Here is a 12,138-nt window from a genome sequence, read left to right as displayed (position 1 = left end):
TGTTATTGTTTTTCTGCTGCTATTCTTCTTCTTCTTCTTCTACGTCGTGGTATTCGTCGCCGTCGTAGTTGTCATCGTCATCGTTGTCATTATCATCATCACCATCATCATTATCATCATCATCGTCGCCGTCATCTTCATCGTCAGCGTCATCGACGTCGTCTTCTATGCCAACATTTTTCTCCTATTCAGACGGTCTTATGAACAAAAATCATTCCAGTCATCAACAAATGTGCTCCTGGCTATTTCATCTAATGTGTTTGATCCATAAGAAGATAAAGAGAAATTAGAAGTTCGCAGGATGCTGTTTATAGTAGAATGAGCAAACATATAGAAGTTCCCTTCCTGGGTGTGTGATATTGTATCTCATCAATGATAGATACAAGACCGGGATAGCGAACATTTGTCGCTCGAATTATTGTGCGGTTCAATAATTTACAATCTAAATCACTCTGAGCTTTCCTGTAAAGAAGGCAAAGTGACAAAGACAATGACATTAAGAGTCGGAAGGAAGTTGACACTGAAAAACTGAATGTAAGTAGCCAATGTCTCTCACTTCACTACTAAACTACCATTTGTTAACGGTAGCGATTCCTACTGACTTTTACAGTAAATGAGAGCATTTACGCTCGTAATTCCTAAAACAAGAACATTTATTATTGACTGGAATGGAATCTGCTCTATAAAGCTACATTTTGAATTATGATATGCATTTTGTGTCAGTGCTCAGATATATGCTAAGTCTATGAAATCTCCAGAGATTGCAAGGTGCCTTATTCATTTGAGAGGAAAGCTTTCTTTCAGAACTTGTCTTCAGTAGATTGTCAGAATAGGAAATATGAGAAAAATGTGAACTAAGAGTAAACATTCGGCATGAGAATTATGTTCTAACACACACGGCGCTCAACTGATTGGGTAGGGAAGTCTATCGATCAAATTCCTCGCTGTCAATATAGTGTCATTAAAAACGTGACTGACTATTACCATGAATTTAATATATGCGTTAACAATATCATGTAATTCAGAATATTACGAATGGCACTTTCAAGCCAATTATTATAAAATAACTTTCTGAAATCGTTGTCCTGAAGTTGCTATGCCTGACGCAACTGTGTGCCATGAGTTTGAAATTCACAGAGTTTAAAGAGTTGTAATATATTCGTAGATATAATGTAGGAGGAGAAACTTATAAACCCACCCTCGACAAATAAAGCAGAATCTCTTTCACTGCTGAATTTTAGCAAACAATTGATATGCAGCATACTTTAGATCAACATTACCACAGGCACCATTGCAAAATTGATCCGATAATATTTGGTTGTAAGTCAAGGGTCGCTGGAATGTGGTTTAGTGGTTAGGGTGTTGTTCTCAGGATTGGAAGATTTTGATTAGGATGATGTTCTCAGGATTGGAAGATTGTGGTTTCTATATGGATACCAGGCAATGTGCTGTGTTCTTCAGCAAAAGACTCCATTTCCCGTTCCTCCCCAATCTACTCACCTGGTAGATATGGATAATCATGTGATAGACCGGCGTCTCGTCTCAGAAGGGAATATGTACACGACATATTACATGAAATCAGCCTTCTGAACCTATGAATAAGTTACGGGCAAAAATTTATTTTCTCGAAATCTATTTTAACTGTTTAGATTTATAAAGAAAACATTCATCCGGCATATTCCATCTTTTTGTACATAAAGACCTACAGTATCTAAAGTTTACGTTTAGAATTGTTTTGCAGAAAAGAAAGATACGATTTAAAAAGATTTGATTATTGCTGCGCTGCACATACATCTCCAAAGAACACGCACACATATATACACAAAGACAGACAGGATGACAGACACACACACACACACACACACATACACACACGTACGTATACATGTGTATCAGAGTGTCTCTCTGTCTATCGGTGTGAATACATGCCTGTATGAATATCTATGTATGTATGCATGCATGCATGCATGTGTACATGTATGTATGTATGTATTATGTATATATAATGCTACGGGTTAATCAATAGTTTTTATATCAATAGTACGTATCAAATGGAATTAAATTCAAAGCCTACCAACACAATACCAGATGCTGAAATTTCTGATCCTCAGACACAAGAATAATAGTTTCAAATCTTAGTGTCAACTTCATCTATAAGAAATAGACTGGGAGATTAGCATTGATGTATGGGTATTAGATCAAAGACGTAATAACTCATATATATATATATATGTGTGTGTGTGTGTGTGTGTGTGTCTATGTGCATACGTATGAATGTATATGTATACGTATATATATATATATATGTGTGTGTGTGTGTGTGTGTGTATCTGTATATATATTTATATGTTTCTGTGTTGTGTATGTGTATATATATACAAAGAGAGGGAGAGAGAGAGAGAGAGAGTGAGAGAGAGAAACATGGAGAGGTGTATACACACATATATGCATATTTTCAGGTATATATATATATGCATTTATACATATACAGATATGTACATATATGTAAACACACACATAGATACACGCACACACATACTCACACAAATATATATTTGTGTGCGTGAGTGTATGTATGTACAAGTGCATGTAATTTGTTATGTAAGACAAGTATTGAAATAACTATTTCGAGATGAAGTATATAGGAAATATATGTCCGCACACGCGTCAGGGCTCCTGCTTGTATATATATATATATATATATATATATATGTGTGTGTGTGTGTGTGTGTGTGTGTGTGTGTGTGTGTGTGTGTGTGTGTGTGTGTGTGTGTGTGTGTGTGTGTGTGTGTGTGTGTGTGTACGTCTGTGGGTGTGTGGGTGTGAAAGTGAGTGGATATGTGTGCTTGTGTGAGTGAGTTGTGAAGTGCGTGCGCAGGTGTGTGAGTTTGTGAAAGGAAAAGGATAAATCATTTGATAGTTTCATACAATTGGGTGCGTGTATATACATTCAAGTAAGAACATTTCCTCGCTGCCACAGAGACACACTGCACTATAGAATCCCTTTGTGCTTACATGCGTTTCTGTGTGTATTTGTATGTGGAAAAGTATATGGATTGATGTACATATAACATTATATACACACACATATACATAAGCAAACATACGTATACATACACACATACACAAAAATACACGTACACACATACACACACATATATATTTACATATATATACGCATATATGTATATACACGTATAAAAACGTGTCTAAACAAATATATGTATATATATATATATATCATATATATGTGTGTTTGTATGTATATATATGTATCTATATATATATATATATATATATATATATATATATATACGTATACATATACATATATTTGTATATATTTTTATATGTATATATATATGCATATATATATATATCTGTATATTGTATATATATATATGTGTGTGTGTATATACATATAGGTTTGTATTTATATATATATATATATATATGTGTGTATATATATATCTAAGTATATATATATATATATATATATATATATATATATGTATGTATGTATATACGTATACATATACATATATATGTTTATATATATATGCATATATATATACATATATATATCTGTATCTGTATATATATAGGTTTGTATTTATGTATCACCCGACTTTGTTAATCTACACATCCAGAATTAATATGTTGCTTTTGTTTTCGGTAGTTTTTGTAGTTTAATTCTCTTCATTTTATATTTCCCCCCTTATTTTTCGCTTTATTTTGCACACTATTTTTGCTTTCTGGTTTCTTTTTTTTCTTTTTCCTTCTTTCTTTTATTTTTCGGTTTTTGATTTTGCTTTATCTCTTCTGGATACTCCAAGACTTTGCCAATAATTGATTCTCTCGCTCTTCTCACCTTTGATCAATACCATATGCCTGAGGTGAGTTATTTGCTGGTTTTTAGAAACACTTCTTTCTCTTCTGTCAGCCTATTGAAATCGATGTTTTACCAGCTGTCTTCCACCTTTATTTTTCTTTTTTATTTGTGTTGTTGTCTTATTAGTTAGATTGGCCGACCTACTGGAATGTCTTTCCGTAACACTTAAAACTTAACAACTTATACATCGAGAAAGGAAGCAAAACAAATCAAGAAGTAAGATTCCTACCCACAAAGAAGAAAAAGAAAAAAGAAAAGAAGGAAATCTTTATTATTTGTTGCATAGTATTTTTTTTTCGTATATTTAATTCAGAATTATTTTTTATATACATATATAAATACACACATACATACTCACACACAGCCACATATGCACACAGACTAACACACACTCACGCAAACACACAAAGATGGATATATATGCACGTGCTTGTGTGTCATATATATATATATATATATATATATATAATATATATATATATATATTATATATATATATATGTGTGTGTGGTGTGTGTATGTATGTATGTACATGTATATATATAATATATATATATATATATTTAAATATATAATGTAAAGTGATGCATAAATATATATAGGCATATACATCCGTATATGAATTTGTGTGTGTATGTGCATATGTATGTGTGTGTGTGCGCGCAGAGATGCATACATATATATATATACATGTTTTATGTGCCTGTGTGTACCAATGACTGTTTGCGCGCGTGTACGTTGATATTTTTCTTATAGTTAGTGTATCTGCCATATTGGATCTGATAGATATCACACTGATCATCTGATGAAGCTTTTGTGTTAAAGTAACTTTTCTATTGCTAGTATGGAACATAGCTCACTATTCTGTATAACATATACAAATATATGACTGCTGCAAATGAAAGTTTTACACTGAAACTTCAGCCCAACCTGTCTCTCGTTCGTGTGCGTGCGTGTGTGTGTGAGGATGTGTGTGTGGGGGGAGTGTGCATGTGTGTGTGTATGTAAAAATGAATAAAATATATAAGCAAGTGTATTTATATGTACGCACACAGATATGTATACACACTGAATGATATATGTGTGGGTGGAGGAACTGTAGATTGCACTGCATGACAGCAATTTCGTTGCTCTAAACTAGCGATACTCACGATTTAGGTAATTTCCTACAGCATTGTGTAACAACATTGACGCTACCGAGTTAATCTTTGCGAACAAATTTGGCCCACATCACAGCAAGCTTGTTCTTTCCTCTCATGATCAATGGCTTATTCGCACCAAGCTACAGACACTCCATACAATGATAACTTCTTCTTTATATATATAACTGGCAGAAAACTTATTCGCTCTTAGCTTTGGTCTTTTCTATCAAGCCTTCGTCACATCCACAATGAGGAGTTATCTATTTCCCTCTGTGGATTGTCAATCATTGATCTTCCATTACATTCAAATCTAATGTCAGCTTGCTAAGTCATTGCTGATCAAGCTAAAACGCACATTATCGCACCTTCACATGATGCAGCGCATATCCATCCATCTGCTGCCCACACTTCCCTATGTTTCTGATACTTTTTCTTATATTTCAGATATCTGAAGCCACTTTTTTATTGTATTCTCTCCATATTTTCTTCTAATGGCAAGGTTAACCGAATTTCTTTCTCAAGTCACGTTTTGCCATGGGGTTGCTTTGCTGTGTTTCTTCAATATAATTTGGAAATGCAAGTGCTTTCACAATCCATCCATACCTTCCAATAATTAGTGCAACCAGATTTCTAGAGGTTGCTTGACGTTTATCTCATCTTCATAGTGCTCTCTTGCGCCTGGCATGTGGGAAGCAGCAGGCTGAAAATTGGTCTCGTTTCTCATCGCTGGAATTGGATTATGATATATTACATATTTACTGCAACAGATTACTCAAGATTTTGATACCTTCCATATTGCCAGATACAACTTCACTAATATGTAACCCCCGGAACGAAATCACCAAACATTTCAAAACCACCATGTCATATCATTCGGGCATGAAAGAACCTCATACACGGCTGCCAATAGACATTTTGGCTCCAATCTACACAATATCTGATACTGTGTATATTCACTAAATTTCCAACTCTACATTTTCCACCACACATTCCTCCCATTCAATATTACGAAATACTCTTGCCGGAATATTTTTTCTTCTGTTTTTTTTTTGTTTTTTTTTCTTGTGTTATATCTGTCCCACTCCAAATGGCATTCTGTCCTTCATTTCCAGGCTGGAACCATCATTTCATGCCATATATTAATATACCTGAAAGCAGCATTGTCTATATTTCGTCTTGGGTGTATATTTTCTTTTGATTTTGTGCAAGTAATATTTTCATTTTTCAAATAATTTAGTTCCCTTTTATATTGATCATTATTTACTGAAATTGATGATTAGTTAGACACTTAAGCAGCCTTAAAGTTTAACACCACCACTCAGAGCCCCAGGTAACTTTACTAAACTCGATCCACTTTCAAGAATTTGAAGCACGTGTGGGAGTCCTTGGTGAGTTCACTCATATTACTGCAATCAAAACCATGGAATATCTTTTAAGATATTCATCCTGCTAGAAATAGTGGCTTAGCATAATGTCCATCGAATCATACCATAGTGTCTAAATAAAGGCAGGCTTTATACATAATATATTTTCTGATATGCAAAAAGATGCGTAAGACATGACTAGAAACCATTTGAACAATTCCGAGAAATTGTAATCTATAACAAACTATGATTCCTGGAGTCCTTCGCCAAATTTTTCTCCAGATTCGAAGACAGTAAGATATGGGCGTTGCCATTATATAACAATTTACTCAATCGTCAATCAGTGCCTTATTTTTCGTATTTTGTTTCAGTAAGTTACTATATCACATCAAATAGCGTCGATATTTTAAAATCTACATCAATGTAAATTATTTATACTAGTCTTATTTCACGAGACCTTTGAAAATTGAAATTGTTATCCATCGGACTATATATCTTTTCAATGGAACTTATCGCCTTTCCTTTCTAAGGAGAGGTGATTCAAAATTTGATTACAGCTTCCAGCCTATGAAATTAATTTTGCGGAAGAATTTGCGTACATTTCCATTGAAACTCCAATTACAGGAAATTGTGGACAGGGAATGCGAACATTCAATAATAAGGTTCAAACGCATAGAGAGTTATAAATGCATAGACGGACATGCATACACACGTGCTCACATGCACACATGTATATATAGGTATATACAAGCACACACACACATGCACTCACACAACTATATTGTTTGCATGTAAGCTCAATCAGAAACCATTTCAGCATCTAAGATTTTACATTAGTAAAGTTAAGTTTGTTATCTAAACTCTAAATCAAGTATTGGATATTTCTTTCGTTAATACACACATACATACATACAAATATCTGCACGCATGCATGCGTATGTATGCATGTGTGCAGATATTTGTATGTATGTGTGTGTAAGTATATATATATATATATATGTCTGTATGTATGTATGAGTATATCTTACCATCACGTTATATGTATATGTATATGTATATATATATATATATATATATTATATATATATATATATATATTATATATATATATATATGTATGTATGTATGTATGTATGTATGTATGTATGTATGTATGTATGTATGTATACAGAAAAAAAGGGGAGAGACAGAGAGAAGCTGGTGGCCGTGGTGGTAAAGAGTTTAATTCCCAATCACAGGGTTCTGGATTCTGTGGAAGTGTCTTCTACTATAGCCTCGAGCCGACCAAAGACTTAGCAGTGGATCTACAAATTGAATGAAGACTGTTGTATATATATACACGTGTGTGTGTGATCTTCACCACTGCTTGGCAACAGGTGTAGGTGTGTTTACCTTCCCATAAATTAATGTATGTGGAGTGGTCAACCACTTGCAGGTTAATTTCACGAGCAGGCTGTTCCGTTAATCGGATCAACTGGAACCCTCGTCACCGTAACCGATAGAGTGCCACTTATATATATATATATATATATATATATATATATATAACAAGTATTCGTGTATTTATTTATGTATGCATAACTATAGTATTCGTTGGGAAAAGAATATGAACAGAAACCGAGTACCATGTTTTTACAACCCCAGCAGGACACCTCCTCCAAGTGGTTAATGACAATACTCGTGTCCTATATACTGCAAGCAAGGGAGGGAACCCCTCATACTCAGCGGTTACAAGACCAGTAGACCAGAACTGGTGTCAGAGATTTAGCCTTCCTCAGTACTGGGCACCTGTCTGCTAGAAACATATGTGATGACACGAGGGTTAGTAGTTAATTTGCTGAGTTTAAGATCATAAGACCCTAGGTTCAATTCCCGGACAATCTTATGTATTGCTTTTTTTTAGCACCAGGCTTCATTCTATGCCCCATCACAGTCAGCTAAAATTATGATTACCAGCAGAGTACTGGTGCATTAGTCCGACGCCACTTCAAACTCACAGTTCCTCAATGTTCCACTGCGTGAAATTCAAGTAGTGTGACAATACCTCTGTCTGCCCATGGTTATGTACGCACCAAAATCAACTTGTAAACACATGGTACTCGGTTTCTGTTCATATTCTTTCCGAATGAATACTATGGTTATACATACATAAATAACTATATGCATGTTTATATATATATATATATATATATATATATATATATATATATATATGTATGTGTGTGTGTGGTGTGTGTGTGTGTGTGTGTGTGTGTGTGTGTATAAATGGCACTCCGTCTGTTACGACGACAAGGGTTCCAGTTGATAGATATATATAATTGATATATCGAACATCTGCAATGGCTCCATAACTACCATCTCGGGCATAGCTTTGGAGCCCTAGTAATCTGTTACAACGCTTACCTAGCATACCTATTCGTTTAGATAACCTGTGAACTAAATCCCCATATTACACACCATATATATATATATATATATATATATATATATATATATATATATGTATATGGGTATGTATGTATCTATATGTAGTAATTACAGATATATATATATTATATCATATGTTATATATCAATTATATATACTATAAATGAATTCCATTTATACACCATATATATATATATATATATATATATATATATATATATATATATCTCATGCTATAGTTATTATGTATGTAATATTGAATTAAAGTTTGTATATATATATATATATATATATATATGTATAATATATATATATATATATATATAATGATAATATTTTTCATTGCATATTATAATACAGCTTAATTGTAATCAAAAGATTCCGGTACTATGGAAGATTTGAACTTAACAAAGTCTATATAAAGCCAAATGGAACTTAAATGAATTGGAGTCCAATGATGGCTTAATCTTCGAAGTCATCGTCAGTGCCAGACTTGTTAAATGATAATAAATTTGTATATTATCTAAAGTTTTGCTTAATCCTTCAATATAATGTAAAACCGTTTTTATTACAATATAAGAACAAACATACGAGGTTTGATCAATAAGTATAGTAACGAAGCTAAAGCATGCAGAGTAAAACCACAAGGCAAGGATTGACCTGGAACTCTGATGTGCATGTGCACTAAGTTTTAACGTTCTGGCTCACTTCGCTGTTTACAGCAGTGCTGGAAGGAAGGTGTGTAGCGTGTGATCGTCCTATTGACCATGGCAGAAAGTTATGATGACGATACCTGCTCAGAGGCCTATGCAAAGTTGCAGAAAATATATGGAGAAGAGTGTATGTGCTGCACACAAGTGTACGAGTGGTTAACACATTTCCAAGATGGCTGAAAAAATGTTGATATTGACGAACGTTCTGGGAGAGGGGTACCTAACAGAACTTAGGAAAACATCGCAGATGATCAAAGTGATGGACACATGTTTCATTCGAATGTGATAAGTCTGACGAAAAATTCCTTCTCGTTTTTTGTTGGGGGGCGGACATTACCAAAAGATTCAAAGAGCAATTGACTCGTTCCTGCATCTGAAAATGTCTGAACATCCTGAGAATCCATGATACAAACAACTTCCGCATGTGAAAATGGCCATGAATGATTTTTACCACGGACGCTACACTTATCTTCACCTCTTGGGTTAGTTATACTGCGATCCTCCAAAATGGCGGCTTCCATTTTATGGATGGTGTCGTCATCATTGGCGGAATCTGGTCGTCCAGGAATAGGGGCAGTTTCCACCAATGTCTTTTCAATTTCAGAGATGCATCGGATAGTATTTACCTTATTATAGACAGCATATTTTGATGGGAGTTAAAGTACTGGCTTTTCATCTGTGTCAGTTGTTATTACCCCATAGATGTTCGTTTCGGTGTCCTTCTTGAATTCCGCTGATAGTGGAACAGCTGCCATAATAATTCCGTTTATTGTATCGGGGTACTTCTGTTTTTGCAAGTTTGTATTGTTGTTTACGTTTCAACCACGAGAATTTCTTTCTAAAATGTTTATTGCACTGGTGTATGATATGTGTGTTCTTCACATGTATTATATCCATAAGTGTGGTTCTCTCTGTCCGTGCGGTGATGCTTCTAATTCCTTTTAATAATATGCGCCTGCGTTTTTCTTGTTCACTTAGTTCTTTGTAGATTTTGTTCTTTATATTCACCATTAACGTTCGTTTCACCCTTTCAGCTTGACTTTTGATGAGTTCTAGTCTTTCCATAATCATACGTAACGATAGGAATGGGATTTATCGACTCTATAGGAGCAAGTCATGGAACACCATTGAAAGGACTAAGAAGAAAATAGGGAAGACCAACTCATGGTATGAGGGCCACAAATACAAGAGTGTCATGTTCGTCGACACCCCACCTAGAGGCGAACTGACGTACCGCTTTAGAAGGGCCCTAGACAATCTTAAGCTAAGAATTAAGGTTGGTGAAATGCCAGGTAACCCTATCAAATCCCTAATCGGTAGAACCTACGGTTTTAGTAGAAACCCCTGTACTGATAGGAACAGTGCTGTATGTAGATTTAGCCCACAAACAAACTGTAAAGCCAGAAATATAGTCTATAGTATAAGATGTACAGAAGGACGGTGCAGTAACAAGACAACGGCGTACGTGGGGGAAACAGCATGGAGCATAGGAGAGTGGGTTAATGACTTTGGCGGGAACTTAAGGAAGAGAAGAGCTCATCGGTTCTGTACCAGCACGCCGGAGCTCACTTCGCAACATAGAAGTTAAAATCTTTTCGACACTTAGAATAGATGCAACGCTTAGACAAATTACATAAGCTACAAACATAGTAGAAGATAAACCTAACCTGAATAGGAAACTGAAATGGAACACTAGCGCACATACCCAACACACCACAGCATATGACAGAATAAGATCTCCATAAACTGATAACAATATGAACAAAATATAATATAATATAATACACAGATAAACAAATGAATAACTATAAATTATATTAAATACAAAAAAAGAAAGAATAGAGAAAAAATATGTAGGTATAAACACATGAAGAAAATAAATAAAAGCAAATTAAACGTGTATAAATAGGGGATACAGATAATATAGGCAGCCCCCCACACACACACTTACTAAACATAGACACACGTAGGGTATACACATACGCAAATAAAAACACATACATAGGAATACAAAATACAAAATGGTTGATCGTTAGTAAGGAAAGACTGGCTGAAATACAATTAATGTAAAAAAAATAAAATAAAGCTGAAACAAATTAACACCAAATATATAGTGCGTGTGTTTTTATTGGCTAAACTGGCAACATGACCATCCCCAAATACAGCAATGTCTGTTTCAACACACGATATCACATCAAGAATCTTGCAAAACGAATTATACACACACACACACACACACACACACACACACACACACACACAGCAATTATATCATTGTTTTCAGGAGCCAATTACTTTTTCTACAGGTACTTTATAAAACCATGATGCCAAATTTTCTCAGTTTTAAAAGAAATTTCTGGTAGTAATTAATATATGCAAGCAAAGAACTTTTCAGCCCAAACTCGTGTGTGTGTGTTTCTTTAGATATAGTGTTAACTTGACTATAAATTAAAAGATGCACGCACCACTGAAGTCAATGTGTGTTAGCCTATGACACATACACACTTCATTCACAAGCACACACGTATATATTGGAAGGCGCACTTAAAGTTACTCAACTTAAAACCGCACCTTTGTCTATTCATCTTCTGTCTCCCTAT

At 34.5% G+C, this 12,138-nt stretch overlaps 1 long non-coding RNA gene across 2 annotated transcripts in view; it reads left to right on the top strand.

The window, feature by feature from the left end:
* Positions 1-209: 209 nt before the first annotated feature.
* Positions 210-12,138, top strand: part of LOC118763500 — a 14,979-nt gene continuing 3,050 nt past the window's right edge. The window contains exon 1 of one of the 2 annotated variants that reach the window (XR_004999259.1): positions 210-534. This is a non-coding gene — a long non-coding RNA (uncharacterized LOC118763500). Of the gene's footprint in view, positions 535-3,820; positions 3,897-12,138 lie in introns of those variants that run through there. The other variant, XR_004999260.1, reaches the window with a different exon arrangement.

This window comes from Octopus sinensis, linkage group LG5 (genome assembly GCF_006345805.1).
Source record: "Octopus sinensis linkage group LG5, ASM634580v1, whole genome shotgun sequence".
Classification (NCBI taxonomy): Eukaryota; Metazoa; Mollusca; class Cephalopoda; order Octopoda; family Octopodidae; genus Octopus; species Octopus sinensis.
The sequence above is the reverse complement of the archived record's forward strand: the minus strand, read 5'-3'. Positions and strand labels throughout refer to the sequence as shown.